This window comes from Podarcis tiliguerta, assembly GCF_965153285.1.
Source record: "Podarcis tiliguerta genome assembly, chromosome: 6".
Lineage (NCBI taxonomy): Eukaryota > Metazoa > Chordata > Lepidosauria > Squamata > Lacertidae > Podarcis > Podarcis tiliguerta.
Window position 1 is genome coordinate 60,053,835 of NC_139539.1, and position 16,669 is coordinate 60,070,503.

Here is a 16,669-nt window from a genome sequence, read left to right on the forward strand (position 1 = left end):
GGGCTGGATTGAACTAACCCATTCCTGCTTATACAACAGGGCTTTCCCCCCTCCCCTCCCCTCCCCTCCCTGCCACACAAACTCTGTGCCTCCCTCAAATTCACTATAGAGGGTTGGGAGAACCCCCAAAGCAATTGGGTGGGATTGGAGATCCTTCTGTCAGACAAGCAGAAATGCTGACAGAAAGATCTACTTAGCACCATTCCTCTCCCTTTCTTTAGTGCTAAAATAATCTTATAAAAGCAACGAACAAAACCCAGTTGGAGAACATTTCAGCCTCCCAGGACACTCTGTTGGTGACCTTAAAGTGAGAATTCTTGAAAGAAGAATGAAATCACAACTTATGGACAAGTTCAATTCTATCAGCTGAACAGAGATAACAAGTTTTTTTAATCCCACTGCAGGTGTTAATTAGTTAGCAATGGCAGGATGTTTGTGTTACCATCAACACTGCTTCAGGGACTGGTCACTGTGCTTATTTTACATACATTTAATCCTTACTTATTGTCACAGTCTAGTTTTTTGTACTGTTTCCTTTTCCTCTGACCACACTGATTACATCCCACCCACCCCCTAAAACCATGCATATGTATTCTTGCTAATTGAAGATAACACTTCATGAATCTAGTGAAGTTTTTACCATCTTGTTCTTCAGAGTGCCACAAGATGCTTTTGACGAAAAACAAAAAAGACTAATATGGCTACCCCTCTGACAACTGTGCCAAAAATAAGATTTAAATATCATACAACGTTAAAATACAAACATATTAAAATATCAGTAAAAATAACAAAAAATGATCTTAAATATAATTGCTTGCCTGGATCAAGGCATTGTGTTGGGCTGCCTCAGTTACCGTATGTTGAGAAGCTGGCATCTTTGTGCTCAACATACAGAGGTTGGAGGGCCAGGTTGGGAGAGTGAGCATGACACTGGTATGAGGCAAGCAGTGTGGCTCAATTGCCCTTTAAGGTAAAGGTAAAGGTACCCCTGCCCATACGGGCCAGTCTTGACAGACTCTAGGGTTGTGCGCCCATCTCACTCAAAGAGGCCAAGGGCCAGCGCTGTCCGAAGACACTTCCGGGTCACGTGGCCAGCGTGACATCGCTGCTCTGGCGAGCCAGAGCCGCACACGGAAACGCCGTTTACCTTCCCGCTAGTAAGCGGTCCCTATTTATCTACTTGCACCCAGGGGTGCTTTCGAACTGCTAGGTTGGCAGGCGCTGGGACCGAACAGCGGGAGCGCACCCCACCGCGGGGATTCGAACCGCCGACCTTTCGATCGGCAAGCCCTAGGCACTGAGGCTTTAACCCACAGCGCCACCCGGGTCCCTCAATTGCCCTTTACTCATGCAGAAATCTTTGACTTTCCCAAGCAGTATGTTATGTATAGTTCATCTGCTTATGAAGCCATATGGGAACATTTTACTTTTCCTATTCTGCTGCTAGCAACTTTTGCCATAGTATACCTTACTTGATCCTGCTTTCTTTCTCTGGTGTACTAATATAGGGATGATACATTTATAACACAATATCCTGAATTCTAGGTTAAGGTTAGAGTCCAATAGCATCACTGAATTTAGTGGGATTGCTTCCTAGAGAACATGTAGAGGATTTCACTGTAGAATAACCATTGGTCTTTTTCACTGTAAGGCAGCCCTTTTAAAATAATAAAAATGATGATGATGACGACGACGATGAGTCTTTCTAACTACCAAGAAATAGACTTGACCCCCAAAGTGTTAAAATCATATCCCAGTAGTAATCCATTATTTGCCACACATTGAAATCTGAGATAATTTCCATGACCCAGAGAGCAGCCTACTCTTTTAATGGCCTTAGAACTGTATTACTTCCTTAATCTTCAAGCTGTTTGGCTGCTACCATGATGGATCAGCAGTCAGAAGAGAGATAGAACAGTCTGGTGCTACAGCAGCAGCAGCAGCTGCAGACATGGCATAGCAGATTCCAGGAGATAAGAGGATTTCTTAAAAGGGGAGAAAATACTTTTAGCCTGGGAAAATGGGTTGAAACTCTAGCCTTTTCCATCTTCATGTCATTTCCTCTCCTTTTCCACTTCTTATATCATTATCCTAGACTTGATGGTGCACTTACATCAGTATAAATCAGAAGCAAGCTCACTGAAAGCTTTGAAGGATTTTACATTGCTGTAACTAAGAGGAACACACAGAGATATCTGGCCATAGAATTAAACTAAGAGTTAAACTAAATTAAACTAAGAATGGCTCTCCAATGCAAAATCTCAATGTTAGGTTTCATTAAAAGGCACAAATCTTGTATGTCTCCACCATGTGCATTTTCAAATTTAGAAGCATTTCTAAAAAGTTTCGTGCATTAGAAAACCCACTCTAGTGCTGTGTAGCTGCAATGGATAAGAGGATGAACCGTGAGCTAGGATTCTACAGGTTAATAATTTCTGTATGCCAAGCATCTCAGAACACCGAAGCCAGATCTGTATGTGCTTGCCTTGAGCTACTGCACAATTTTTGTGTTACTGAATCGCTGGAAGAGTTGCTTAATAACAACTCGCCAAAAACAGTTAAATCTGGATATCCTAGGAACTCAACAGATTGGCAGAATTCATGTAGGGGTTAGCACTTGAGACTGTAGGGCTGAATTTCATTAATAATGTGTGGGAGTGGGAGGAAGTAATAAGCTGAGCAATTTGGGGTGTTCCCTTCTGGAAAGTTGATAGATTTGTGATGCATAGTTTTTAAACTAGGGGGTAGCCAAAAAAGCCACAGGGCTGAAGGGCGGAAACTGTGAATGCATCATTACATCTGAATTTCCATTACAGCAAAATCCTGCCTTGCCCACAGTGGGCAGATAGACCTTCAGAAGTCAGGTCATGTTTGCAAACTGTGGAATTTTATCGATAGATAAAAATAGGATCTTTGTATTTTGTTTTTTACTCTCAATTTTCAGAATGGGGTGGGCTATAAAACAAGCAAACAAGCTCCTCATAGGGGTGAGGGAATCACAGCAACAAATACCTAAAGCCCCCAAAACAAAACCACTCAGTCCACTGTGGGTGTCTTAATGCAAATGGCCATTTTGGTAAGGACTGCAAAAATGGCAAGAAAGATGTTTTCTATGCCAGAAGTCCAGCGTTAATCCTACTCTGCCATGCATATACCATGGACTTGAAAGAGTTGGGAGACTTTATTGAATTTTTAAAATGATTGCTGATTCATCCCAGTTGAGGCAAAGTCTGAGGTTTGCTCCTTTTATCTGTGATTGAATATCAGGAACTGAGAGGCTGATCTGATAAAGCCACATGCTCTCCACTCTTCTCACTCCACACCACAAGAATTCCAGTTTTATTTCCATGGGAGAAAAGCTTGCTGACTTCTCCTTCTTAGCCTGGCTTCATTGCCAAAGTGTATATCTTCTGTGATGCCTACTAGAAACTGAAAACAATCATTATACTGCAACCAATGTTTTGGGGGCTCAGGGCAGGGTGACTTCATGGTATTAATGAGACCATTTTATAACAGACAGCCTTGTGAAGAAGATGACATTGAAACTCAATATGAAGCCAGTAAGGCCAGATTCATTTATTGCTTTCGATGGAACAGGGCACATTGTAAGCTATGTGGCCCAAACCAGTTCCACTTAAAGTTAACAAAGCTGCCCATTGTTGTGAAGAAGTGTCAATCTTGCAGACTTCAACTTAAACAAGTTTACCCTGTGCTTCACCGATCTTTGGAGTAGCCAGTGGTCTCAATCTTTGGGAATGTGTTTATTCAGTCTAGTAAAAACATTAAAAAGGGGAATAAATCCCTGGTGACCTGAACTGCCTTTCACTGCTGCTATAAACCATAGAACATTTAGAAAGGACTTTTAGAGGTAAAGATAATATAGTTTGCATAGCCAGTGTGTATATTATGGTCTTGAGTGGTAGTTACAGAGGTCACTTGCAACTTATATTACTTCATCACAAAATCATTAAGGGTGCAGAAGAAAGATTATAAGGTGTTACATCATTTATTCCGAAAATTAAAACCATATACAGTGCTACAGTGCTGGCCATATCTAAGCAAGTAAAGTGACAGAAATGTAATGGTAGGAGTTCCTATCAGAAGTCAATTGCTGTAAAAAGGGGTTAAACATTGACTTCACAATGTGGCGAGTTTATTGATCTTGTTAACAGCAAAAAAATGTGCATGGTTATTTCTGTGGGAAAGCAAAACATTTATCCACTCCCTTGTTATCTAGATGGTTTTTCAGTTCTGAGTCGACTAATGCCCATGCCACCAGTTTTCATTTACCATATTTTTCGTCCCATAGGACGCTCCGTCCCATTGGACGCACCTAGTTTTTTGGGGGGGAAATAAAGGAAATTCCCCCCCCCCTTTATATCCCCCCCAAAACCAGGTCAGGGAAACCGAACCAGGTCGAGGAACAGCGGGATGGCGGCGCTGCGCCTCCTTGCTGTCCTCTGAGCTTGTGGGGCTGGCCGATGTCCGTCCGGCGGGCGGGGTGCTCTGCTTCAGGGCGCCCATCGCGCCGGGCGGCAGGCTGCTATCCACAGCGTGGGGAGCCCTGCGGGAACTCCCGCAGGGCTGCCTAGGCTGCGAATGTGTTCCTGAAGCACCAAGCGCTCTGCTTTCAGCGCGCCCGGCGCCCCAGGAAGCAGGCTGCTATCCGCAGCCTAGACAGCCCTGCGGGAACTCCCGCAGGGTTGCCTAGGCTGCAGATGTGTTCCTGAAGCCTGGAGAGTGAGAGGGGTCGGTGCACACCCATAGGACACACCCAGATTTCCCCTTCATTTTTGGAGGGGAAAAAGTGCGTCCTATAGGGCGATTATATCCCATGCAATTCCAGGGGCAAGTTTCTTTCACCTTCCTTATTCAGGTTCATGTCCTGTTTTGAAAGATTTTTGTTCACGTTGCACAGTGGTGGGAGCTATTCTCTTAGTTCCAACAACAGGTCCTTGCACTGTATCAGCAATAGCTTTTCAAATTCCCCCAAGTTTCAAAAGAGGCTCATCCAGCTACTGTGTACATTATACGCTGACAGCCTTGCCTAGTTTTGAACTTGAGATTTATTTTTTATTTCGTTTATTGAATTTATATACCGCCCTATACCCAGATGTCAAAGATTAAACTACCCATGTCAAGGCAGAGCATCTATTATCATTTGGAATTGTTCCACATTTGTATTAATTTAGATAACTCCTTTGTTGTGAGAACAGGCTGATACTACCTATGCCAAAATCAAGTGTAACTGTCCATTAACAAAACCAGTGATGTGAACATGGCATTGTATGTTATGATTCACATACAAAGCCTATTGCTCATAAATTTAACATTGCTTCATTGTTTTGCTAGCATATAGGCATCTTTTTAAACAATACTTGGCTGAAGCTTTTTTTAAATGCATTTGTAAAATGCATGTTTTCCATTACCAAGCCCATGATAAGAATTTTGCTTGATATAAACCAGCTTTCTAGCCAGCCTTAGATTCCAGTTTTTGGACTTGATAAAGTAAAACAACACAAGTATGCCGTAGCCAAGTTTATTAAAACAGGGTTGTCTTAGACAGCTTCTTTGAAACATCTTTGTAACCTCAGGTAATAATTTTTCAGCGATAAGTCAGATAAATGAAATGATTAATGCACAGAGGTTTATCTGTAGCGTTACTAAGAATATCATTAAAAATTGACCTTGTCATAAAACGTTTTACAGAACTGTTTTACATACTGTTTACTATATATTTTTTAGATGCTGTCCTTGCTATTTTTAAAAGAAACCTTTAAATATTGACATAACATGTAAAAAAGGGGGGAAACATTACTGTGCCGTCCTCAAACCTTTTGCATCTATTATACTAGGGACAGACTCACATGAAATCCAACTGTAGCTAATAAGTCTTGGGGTATCTTCTGAGGGACAAAGGAAGCTACACAGTGGTGTGGCAGGGACACATGCTGCTCCATACAACTTTTTCATAACCAAAGACAAGGCAGAAACACGTGGTTTCCTTAACCCAGAGGATCAGCAACCTAGGCCTAATTGTATGCAGCCTTTGGCCTAATTTCCAAAGCTCTTTGCAAATGGAACAGGAACAGTTATTTTGCCCTCCCCTGGCAGCCCATTGGGTGCAGAAGAAACAGGTAGGGAGAGAGAAAAGGACTAGTAGAAAGGACTGTTCAGGACTGAACAAAGCTGTACTAGTCACCTGGTCACTGCTGTTATTCCTGTGCTGTATAGTACATTTTATCCCCATGTCTAAGATGATAACGGGATGCCAACAAAAACAGATTAATTAGGATTAAAAATCCTGGACACCTGTGAGACCATGTTGGGTAATGGCTTTCAGAGTTATTTTCACAGTGATTGCATATTTGACTCTATGTAGCCCAAGACTCCAAAGGTTTGCTTAGGCCAATCAAATGATAGGATCTCTAACATTTTGAATAGCAGTGTTGTGTCCTGGGAAGCAGAGAAGAAATTAGGCAAGATTCTAGAAATAAGGGAACTACAGAGGTGGCTGGCTAAGAGAAAAGGTTTTTTTCAAAATAAAGTATTAAATATTCCAAGTTATTGGTACATTTTAAAATTGTTTTCGTGATATTAACGTCTTTGTAAGTTCAGTTTGACTAGCATATTTATGTATATATTCTTCACAACTCTCACTGCACGCTTGTGACAGAAATTTTAATATGGATTGTAATATGGCTTGGATTTAAGTTTACTTTGGTTATAAGAGCCATTGCTCTTTTAAGGGCCCTGCATATTATGGGGGAAGGAAAGGGTGCACTTGATAACTTCCACTCCTCCCATTCCCCTGACTCATATCATCTACCAGGACATTCAAGCTGGCCCCACATTTCCACCAGGTTTCAATAAGGAGTCAGCGTGTGGCTACATGACTAGCAATATTGTGACTTCTGCTCATGGTCTTTAAAAATAACATTGTCCTGAAATATAAAAATTCAAAAGTTTTAAAATAAAGCAGGGGCTGACATACGTAGGAACTGTTTAAATGTCCATCTTCAGGCTTTGTGTTTGGAGGGGTGTGTGGTTGGTGGCTTGTTTTGAAGTTTCTGTCTGTGGTGCTGACTTTCACCTTGCAAAAGACTCACTTTTCCTTGCTGATGAAAAAGCAAGATCCCAAAATCCAAAGTCAGGAGCTAGCATCATTCACAAAAAAAACCCCTCTAATTGAGACATAGAATGAAATACCTTTCAACTTGGGGGCTTTTGTGGGTGCCTGCTATAGTGGTGGTCTTCCCTGTCCCCAAGAACCTTCTGCTTTCCCCACACTCCCACACCTTCGTAGACTCACTAGAAGTGATAGAAGTATAATTTGGTAATTTTGAAGGAAACACCTACTCTTCGGCATGAGTTAGTGGCAGGTCTTAATTTTCAATGAAGCACATGTCCATAGATGTTTGTTGCTTTAGGAATCAGTTTCTTATCTCAAGAGTAATCTCTTTTCCAACTTTTTCCGACACCATTTTAATATAGCTCCTGAGATTCTTAAAGCTGACCAGTTATTCCCCAATGAATAGCTTCTATTTATACGTGTCTATCAGGAGTGGAATTTATGAAAGGCGCACAAGTTATGTGAACTTCTAATGTTTTCACAGTTGTTAAACCACTTCATCTATTTTAACTAAGAGTAACTGCATATAAGACATTGGGACTCAACAGCTGCCGCAAATGATGTTAGAAAGCCAAGGCTCTAAACCAAACAAACCCCAGATAATTTAGCAGCAGCAAAGTTGACATTTCTCCTTCACGTACAGCCATGGGGAAAATAAAGTGCACCCTATTTGAATTCTGTGATTTTACATATCAGGACATAATAGCAATCACTTGTTCCTTAGCAGGTCTTAAAATAGATAAATACAACCTCAGATGTACAACAACATATGACATATTATACCGTGTCATGATTTATTTAACAGAAATAAAGCCAAGATGGAGAAATCATGTGTGAAAAACTAAGTACACTCTTACTGCTTCCATAGGAATTAAGAGGCTAAGTAGTGGACAGGGGCTGTTAATAAAATGCCCTTGCTTAATTGATCATCAGCAAGTGTGCCCACCTATATAAAAACTGAAGTTTTGGCAGTTTGATGGTCTGGATCATTCCGGTGTGCTTTAACCAAGGAGGAAAGATGACACAATACTCTTAGATAAGCAAGTGCATTGCTGCCTGTGAAACTGGGAAAGGTCACCTCCAGCCAATTTTAAGTCTATCATTCTACAGTGAGAAAGATTATTCAAAAGTGGAAAACATTCAAGACAGTTGCTAATCTTCTCAGAAGTGGATGTCCCAGCAAATTCACCCCAAGGTCAGACCATGCAATGCTCAGAGAAACTGGAAAAAAACCCCCAAAAGTTACATCTCAGGCTCTACAGGCCTCAGTTAGCATGTTAAATGTTAAGGTTCATGACAGTACAATTAGAAAAAGACAGAACAAGTATGGGTTGTTCGGGAAGGTTTCCAGGAGAAAGCCTCATCTCTCTAAAAAGAACATGGCAGCATGGCTTAAGTTTGCACGTGATTACACCCCCCCTCCCTGTTGAGAAGTTGTTTGAGCTGAATACAACCTTCATTCTTATACATCTTTATCTCAAGATGGCAATCCTGGTGGCAGTTGCTTTGTTTTGAAGAGTGAGTGAAATTTCTGCTCCCTGTTATAGCAACATACACAAAGAAGAAAAACACCCATACATCCATAGTACCTTCTTTGTACTAAAGTGTTCTTGGACTACCATGCCTCAGCCTTCATGAAAGCATAGTCCTATTCACTTTCCCTTGCCCTAGTGCAGTGGTGAGTCTTTTAGACCTGCTTTCTCCCACTGCCCTTCACATGTTGATGGTTGAACATCTGTACTGAGGAAGCTTGCTCTACTTCAGTGATTTAGAACCCTGGATAGAGCAGGCAGCCCACTGCAGATATTCAGGGAGGGGGGTGGCGACATCTGGGGGCCTGCGGGAACAGTAAGTTTCATCCCTGCTTTCCCCCTTATGTGATAATATTCATGCTGGGAAAGGAGGGAGGAAGAACAGCTGAATAGGGGCTGCTTGTGTGCCAGGTCTGCTAGTCAAATCAGATGGTTACATTGGGATGAAAAGTTCTGCAAAGTTTGTCACAATAAGAGGAGCCCCCTCCATATAAGGCAGTGAACCATTTTGTACTAGGGGACTGCACAGAGACGTGAGAGGAGCTGCTTACTGGTGACATACAACCCCCTGCACTAGAGACCACATGGGTTTTCTAAGCCCTCCTCACCAACCAGGAGGGAACTGAGCAAAAAGGCACTGGCGGTGTGGGTAAGTGTGTCCAAAAAGAAAGACTCTGCAACTGAGTACATGAAATGGAAGAGGCACACTTTATTCCATCTCAGGTCATTTGTTTCTGGGCACTTCATCAACTGGAGTAAGGGAGGGGGAGAAGGTGGTGGGTGGCCAACCCCTAGAGAAGACCAAGTAGAATGAGATTTGCTGGTACACTGCATCCATCTTTATGTGTAAAAAGAGAGTTTTGGCACAGGGAAAACACTTGAAGGGGACATAGAATAAGAGTTAGTTTAAAGCTGTTTTTCCAGTAGACTTCAATTAGAATTGTTAGTGTATTTTTTCTAGTTTTTTGCAATTAGTAATATGTATTACGTTAGAAACCAGCCAACATATACATCTTAAGTTTTGTCAATTAGCGTATTTTGCTTTTCATTTAATAGTTAGATCTGGTCAGTCTGTTTTTCATCATGCTTAAATTTGTAATATTGGCTCACCAAGAGCAATATTTATTTAAACATATAGCCATAGTAATATATTATTATGCTATGTGTTTCCCCCCTTAAGGCAGGGCACTAGTGATGCTGATGGCGCCAGCTTAATAATGTCTACCAAAAAGTAAGTCCCGCTGAATTCAATGGGGCTTACTCATACGTAAGTAGTGTAAGGATTGCAGCCTGAGCTTTCTTTCTAAGAGATGAAACCACTGGTTTCATTCAATGTTTTGACCTGATACGAAGTCCTTGGATGACAATCTGCATACCCCACCCCACCCCCAAGACAAGGACCTTGAGGAGCAGGACAGGTCCTCTGAGTCTAATGGTGAGGATCCCCTTGAGGAGCTCTCTGGATTGGTACCTGATGAGGAACCCCTGGAACTCTCTGAGCAGAAGGTGCAGCAACCCTGCATTCCTCAAGAGGAAGGTCACCAAAGTATTTGGGTCCAGGCCAAAGAACAATGGTGCAGTATGTGTCTGCAGACCCAGAGTAGTTAGCCTCCTTGTAAGTAAGGGATCTATTTGTGAGTAAGGTATACCTGTTACTCCACAGCTAGCAGTATATAAGGCATCCCTCTTGAGTTGTCTAGTTGTTGGAAACAACACGGGTCTTTAGCTCCTTTTTCCTGATTCTAGGTTCTCTGTTTTACTGCACCTTGCCTGACCTCCCTGTTGTACTGACCTTGGACTATTTTCCCATCTTGTTTCTGGATGATGTTTGAACCTAGACTGATTCTCTGTGCTTGACCTTTGTTTTCCTGAAATGTGCTGAATCTGCAACCCTGTCCTTATTTGTAGTACTTGGGAGTACCAAGCTTATATATTTTGTAACTAGTACCCTAGCCCCTGAGAACATCCCCTGGAGAGTGACATAATCAGATATTCATATCCTTCATAACTAAAGCAGTCTCTTTTTGGCAGGAACAGAAGAAAACTTAGAACAGAAAGGTATGTTTATTTTTAGAGGTTTGGTTTCCATGGATAAGCTGCCTTTGTTTATAAAACATGGGATAATTTGGCTTTTCTTCTAAAAAATTTTTTAATAAAAATTGGGGACACCACTAAAATAGTATGTCATCATTCTATTGAAATGTTAGTGAAAACCTTTATAAATATAAATCTCCACCTTTAAGAAATAAGTAGTGAGACTATACTCTGTATACTTTTCTTTATTCTGAGACTGCACATTTCCAGGGATGGTATCCACAGCCAGCTAAGCATGGAGACAAGCCTAGGACACTCACATCCCAAGAACCACCACTCCATGCATTCCGACCTGCTGTCCTCAATTGACATTTGCAGTGAACACCTAAAGAAGATGCGCTTTCCCATTTTCTTCTGTTGAATTAAAGGTTGACTGTCACCATTTTGGTGCTCAACAGATTTTTGCATTGCTTGTTCATAGGTGAAAAGGGAATTCTACTAGTTAATGATGAAAATGAGGAGTCTCAGGATAGTATTTACAGTAATCCCTCATCTTACACACATTTGACTTGTGGAATTTCAAACATTCATCAATGAAGGTGGGCTAGTTGAAATTGTGCAAGTCAAGTCCCAGACAAAGGAGAGAGCTTAAAACGCTATGGAAAGAGCCTTTAAGCTCTCCCAATCGCTTGTGGAGCAAGGCCTGATCAGCATACCAACTCTGGAAAGCTCTGGGATCTTCCTGTGAGACAATGTGACTTCCCATGAGATCTCGTGTGAGCATCCTTGGCCTTCCAGAGTCTGCGAGAGCGCTTCAAAGCTGTTTTCACAACAGGTAACCCAAGTGGACCAAGCACAAAAAGAGTTTTGACGCTCTCTACCTTACTTGCTGAGCTTGGCACATCATCTCTGGCAGTGCTAGGGATGCTCCCTCCCTCTCCCATTAGCCATGGGGTGTGATTTTTGTGTATACTTGTGTAACTCTTAGAACTGAACCCCTGTGTAAGATAAGGGATTTCTGTAGTCAAGATAATGATCAGCATCATTGATTGCTGAATTACTGATCTTCCAAATTAATATGAGGAAATCGTATCCTGATCAACCCTTGATGGTTACATGTGATTGTTACGCTTCTCAACATACAATCAAAGAGCTATTTGCCTAACAGATCAAAACAAAAACCTGGACCAGTCCTGCCTCATCTTTTAGATCACTTATGGGCCCGTCACTCTTTTTCTATCTGGTGATGCAGAAAAGCAGAGCTACATCAAGTGCCTGGGTAGGCTAGGATGTTGTTGCCATTTGGGACAGAAGTGGGAGAAGTCCTCCTCCTCACCCTATATCAAATTGTCCTCAGGTTTCTGTCAAAATACCAGTGTGAAGTAATCTGGAGACTTCAATAGCACAGCAAAGCATATGAGCATTTTATAATGAAGTGTAGACTCCAGCATGTGATACAAAGTATTTGACCAGCAAGTGTGCAAGTTACAAAGTGGGCACTATCAGAAATGGATGGAAAAGTAATTGTCAGCAAGATTATGTTCTAAATGCAGCTACATGTATTTATTTTAGATAGGAAGTCAGGGCTGGTGGTAGAGATCAGCGTGCACAGTGGAACTTCCCCTCCCCCTCCTCTCCCTGTGTGACACTGTGCCCACCCCCGCCAAATCTGCTCTGGGAGGTTGGGGTGAAATCCAGAACAGATTTGGGTATGAGACAGAGGGAGGAGAGGCAAGCGAAGTTCCACTGCGGAAGCAGAATTCCTTGTGCAAATGGGAAGACTTTGCTGGATATAACTTAATATCTAGAGGCATAGTTTTGCATGTGGTTTACTGATATGCTTACAATACACTTATTGGTTTATGTTTAATAACATATGTATTGCTTCAAGTTCTGTAAGAAGAACTTGTTAAAGAGACGTGGGACCTTTTAAGAAATCGAGGATGAGTTTGTTGCTGTCTCAGTTATTGATCACTTGGCTCGCTTGTGAAAAGAAAGGCAGTTCATATATGCCAAGTTTGCCTCATTAATGCCATCATTATCTTCAGTATTTAGAGTTATAACTAGTCCATTACACACATGGTATTCAGCAAAAAGAACAGTAGACCAAATCTTATGTATAAAGGACTTCTGTCTTAAGGATTGTATAGAATCTAAGTAGTTACTTTGGGATTTGGCACAATGTTTATGGCCTTGTATATCATTCTGGAGAAATAGTAAGAGGTAAAAAGTATCCTGTTCTCTACCTCATAAGCTTAAAAAAAAAAGTTAAAGGCTCATACTGTGTTAAAGTGTGCGTATAATAATTTCTACTTATGGCAAAGAATATATGTGTGCAGCATTCCTCTAGAGAATCTCAGCTTCCTGGTCCAATGTGTCAGATAAATAGGTTTTGTATGTGCAAAAACAGTGAAGTGTTTTACTAAGGAGGACCTCAGATACATTAGACCTATATTATTTATGCTAGAAAGCTACAACAAAGCCATGAAAGGGTGGCTGTCTGGGTGGCCAGCACAGATACAACTGCTTGACTGTGAAGTTGTTGCACTTCATCACTGTTAATAAAGCTCATGTTAAAAAGGTATCAAGTATCAGCTAAAAAGGAATTTGGTAGAACAAGAGTTTTAAAAATAACCTAAGGGCTAAAGCTTTGCTGGTTCCACAAGGGAAGTTCTTTCCTCTCACATTTCAATTTAATTGGGATTTAACTTCGACTTCCTGGGCTAACAACTGAGCGTGATTATCCGGTGATAAGTAACACCAAATCCAGCTGCATTTTTACTATCTGTAGCTGTAAAATCAATGAACACTGAGTATAAGACTGGTATTGGTTCTTATTGTAACCCACAGAGCAAATCATGAGAGTTCCATATAGCTAGGTGAAGACAGCAATAGAGCAGTAAAATATTTGTCTGAGCAAGAGTTTTTCTTGCTACAAATACTGCAGCAAGTGGAGCCTAAGTTCTGCACTTGGAATATATTATGCGAACAAATCAAACTGATTGTTTTTGCATAATGCTGGTTCTGTCAGCCAAGGATCTCTACAGAGCACTGAAGCTCCACTCTGACCCGAACTCCAGTCCAGTCTGTTTAGGCTTTCTAAGATGTTGCCAGATATACTGCCCACAGGGTTGGCCCACCCATGAGGCAAGGTGAGGCAACTGCCTCAAGCAGCAGGATCCACAGGGGCAGCAGCTCCTGATGTAGATCTTTATTCCCCCTGCTCTTGTTCCTGATATAAACCTTCACTCACTCTTTCTTCCCTGGCAGGTAGGGGTGGGTGTGCCATCTTGTGGTTCTCCTCAGGTGCCAAGATTACTTGGGCCGGCCCTGACTGCCCAACCTGTTTTCAAGGTTATCCAGGCCATCATAAGAATTAGAAATTTTCAGGTTTCTAGCTTTTATTGTAGTTTTGGTTTTCTGGATTTTGGTTTGTTTTTAGATCTTAACTGAGATTCTCAGAATATCAGTTTCTGCACCTGATGCCAAATGAGATTAAGAGCCTCATGCTGTACCGACTGAGCTATCCCAGCAGCTAATGTTCATGTGCTGATGCAGCAAGCACATGAAATACAGAGGCTTTCGTACAAGATACAAAATCCAGTAGCATGCACGGTGCTCAGCATTGATAGCCATAGCCTATTTGTCTAATCCTCGTGTTGAGTTGTAGCCAACTAAATTATACTCATTAGAATTCTACCCATTAAAATGGATGAACCTGTGTTATGTCCATTAACTTCAATAGATCTACTCTGAGTAGAGATAGCATTGAATACACCCGTTGTACTGATTTCTTTATCCTAAGTTTGGGAGGCTAGCCGTTCTCCAAGGGAAACCAGCATAGCTCCATTAAACAAAAAAAGGCAAATTCTAGGCGTTTCTTGCCATTTTCATAATGTGAGCTTATGAGCTGTAGTTCATGTTCAGAAATGATGTAAGAAAGCTGCCAGGAAAGATCCAAGCAGTGTTATCAATGCTGTTCCATAACTGGTAACAGCTGCTGTTGATCTGACAGCAGCTACCATAGTTTTGTCCTCCATTCAGAGCTGGAAAGGAAACCACTTCTGGAAAGGAAGTGATTGCTGCAAAACATTAATATGCAAAGAAGGAGGTTATTTGCAGAGGGCTGGATTTGGCCCGTTCTCACTACCAGCACTGGGTTTGTTGTGTAGAATTGTTGGCTGTATGGCCACAGAGTGGCGAGGGCTGTTTGTATTTACCTGGACAGCCTACTCGTCTGTATGACCAAGAGCTTACCCAAAATATTTTTATATACTAAACATGCATCCAGAATTGTGAATTCAATGCACTATCCTGAAAACAGTTACTTGGAGGGGGTTTTGTCATCTAGTCCAACCCCCTGCAATGCAGGAATCTCAAAGAAACTTATTTAGGTGTTGGCCATCTGTCATGGAGGCTTTAGCAGTGAAATTACCTTGCTTTGTTCACTGAAGAAATTGGATTTTTCATTATCTATTCTTCTAAGGTATCATATTAAATTATGTCCATAGCATTATTATAGCTGTTTTATTACTTTATTTTGCTTTTTGCTTCAGATAACTCATGTGAAACTACCTGCATCTTCAGTCAATAATAATGGGATCCTTATGGGATTGTGTCATTATCTAAAAGATTCCAGTGGACAGTAGATTTGAAGTGACCATACATTCGGAAAGATACATTTTTGCAGTTTACAAAAGTGTTGTCTAATGTACCTGGTACAACATGCATCCAGACAATGTAGTTCCATGCAGGCTTTAGAAATATCACTTTATAAGTGGACAAAGCAAAAACCTAAGTTTCAGAACTGCATCTTGTATTTGTTTGTTTGTTTGCTAGATTTATATCCCACCATTCCTCTCAAAGAATCCCTGGCCACATATCAGCATACTTCAAATAATACAGAAACATTATCTGAGATAATTTTCTCTCTCCCCTTCCAAAGTAAAATATAAGCTCTAAATTTTTGTCATGAAACGGAGTGAGCATGTATTTAGTTTTAAGTTGGACACAAGTAACTATTTTGTACTCTTTTGGAAAGTATGACGGAATATTATTTATCCATTTGCATTAATGTTTTCTTGCCAAGCAAAAGCTTTTACATTTTACTCCACATAGAGTTGGAACAACATTACAGAATATGGCAGAGAGTTTAAGAATATGAAAATAAATCTTATGGTTCTAATACATGTGTGTTGGTATGTTCTGCTATATATAACATTAAAATTACCTATCTGAAAGCCCATAAAAATCTTACCCAATTGAACAGACTCTTTGCCACTCGTTTCATCTCTAATTTTGTAAATCAAATGACTGCATTTCTTCTCAAAGTTCCTTCTATTTATTTCTTCTAAATTTAAAGCCCACTCACTTTCTCTGGCATGGCGCAGCATTTGCGTCCTAGCGCATCTCGCTACCATTGCCAGGTCACTTCTTCCATCTCCCAAAAAGCCAATGGGAGATGTCATATCCTCTCCCAGAAACCACAGATATTTTGAATTTGAGTCCACCCTTAAATTGGACCAATAGCGGGCAGCCCTGGAGCAGGAAGTGGGAGTCAGACATAGCTGATTGGAGTCTTCACTCAGGTCCTCTTCCAAGCCATAAATTCCAACAGCCATGGGACCCAGCTCCTCAGTTAGAGCTGGATCTCCCTCCCTTCCTTCCTGTACAGCAGGACTGTGACTCTAAGGGGCAAGTCAAGGGTATGACTTTACTATGGAAGTATCTGGTTGCCATATTTGGGGCCCGGGAGGAATTTTCTCCCCAGACAAAATTGGGTGAGTCTGGGCTTTTTTAATGCCTAACTTGTAGCAATTGTCACAACTTTTGGCAGATTAGACATTGGGTTGGATCCTTAGTCAGGGTCAGAGGGAGGTGAGCTGGAAGTCTCCACCTGCCCCCCTTCCAGGAAAATGGGAATCCCTCTAAAGGGATCCTAGGGGAGACACTTCTTTCCAAATGTCCAGGG

The 16,669-nt window shown here is 41.4% G+C and overlaps 1 protein-coding gene across 3 annotated transcripts in view; it reads left to right on the forward strand.

Moving 5' to 3' along the window:
• The window catches only part of ROR1 (receptor tyrosine kinase like orphan receptor 1), a 149,440-nt gene that overhangs the window by 119,419 nt on the left and 13,352 nt on the right, over positions 1-16,669 (forward strand). The window lies entirely within an intron of this gene.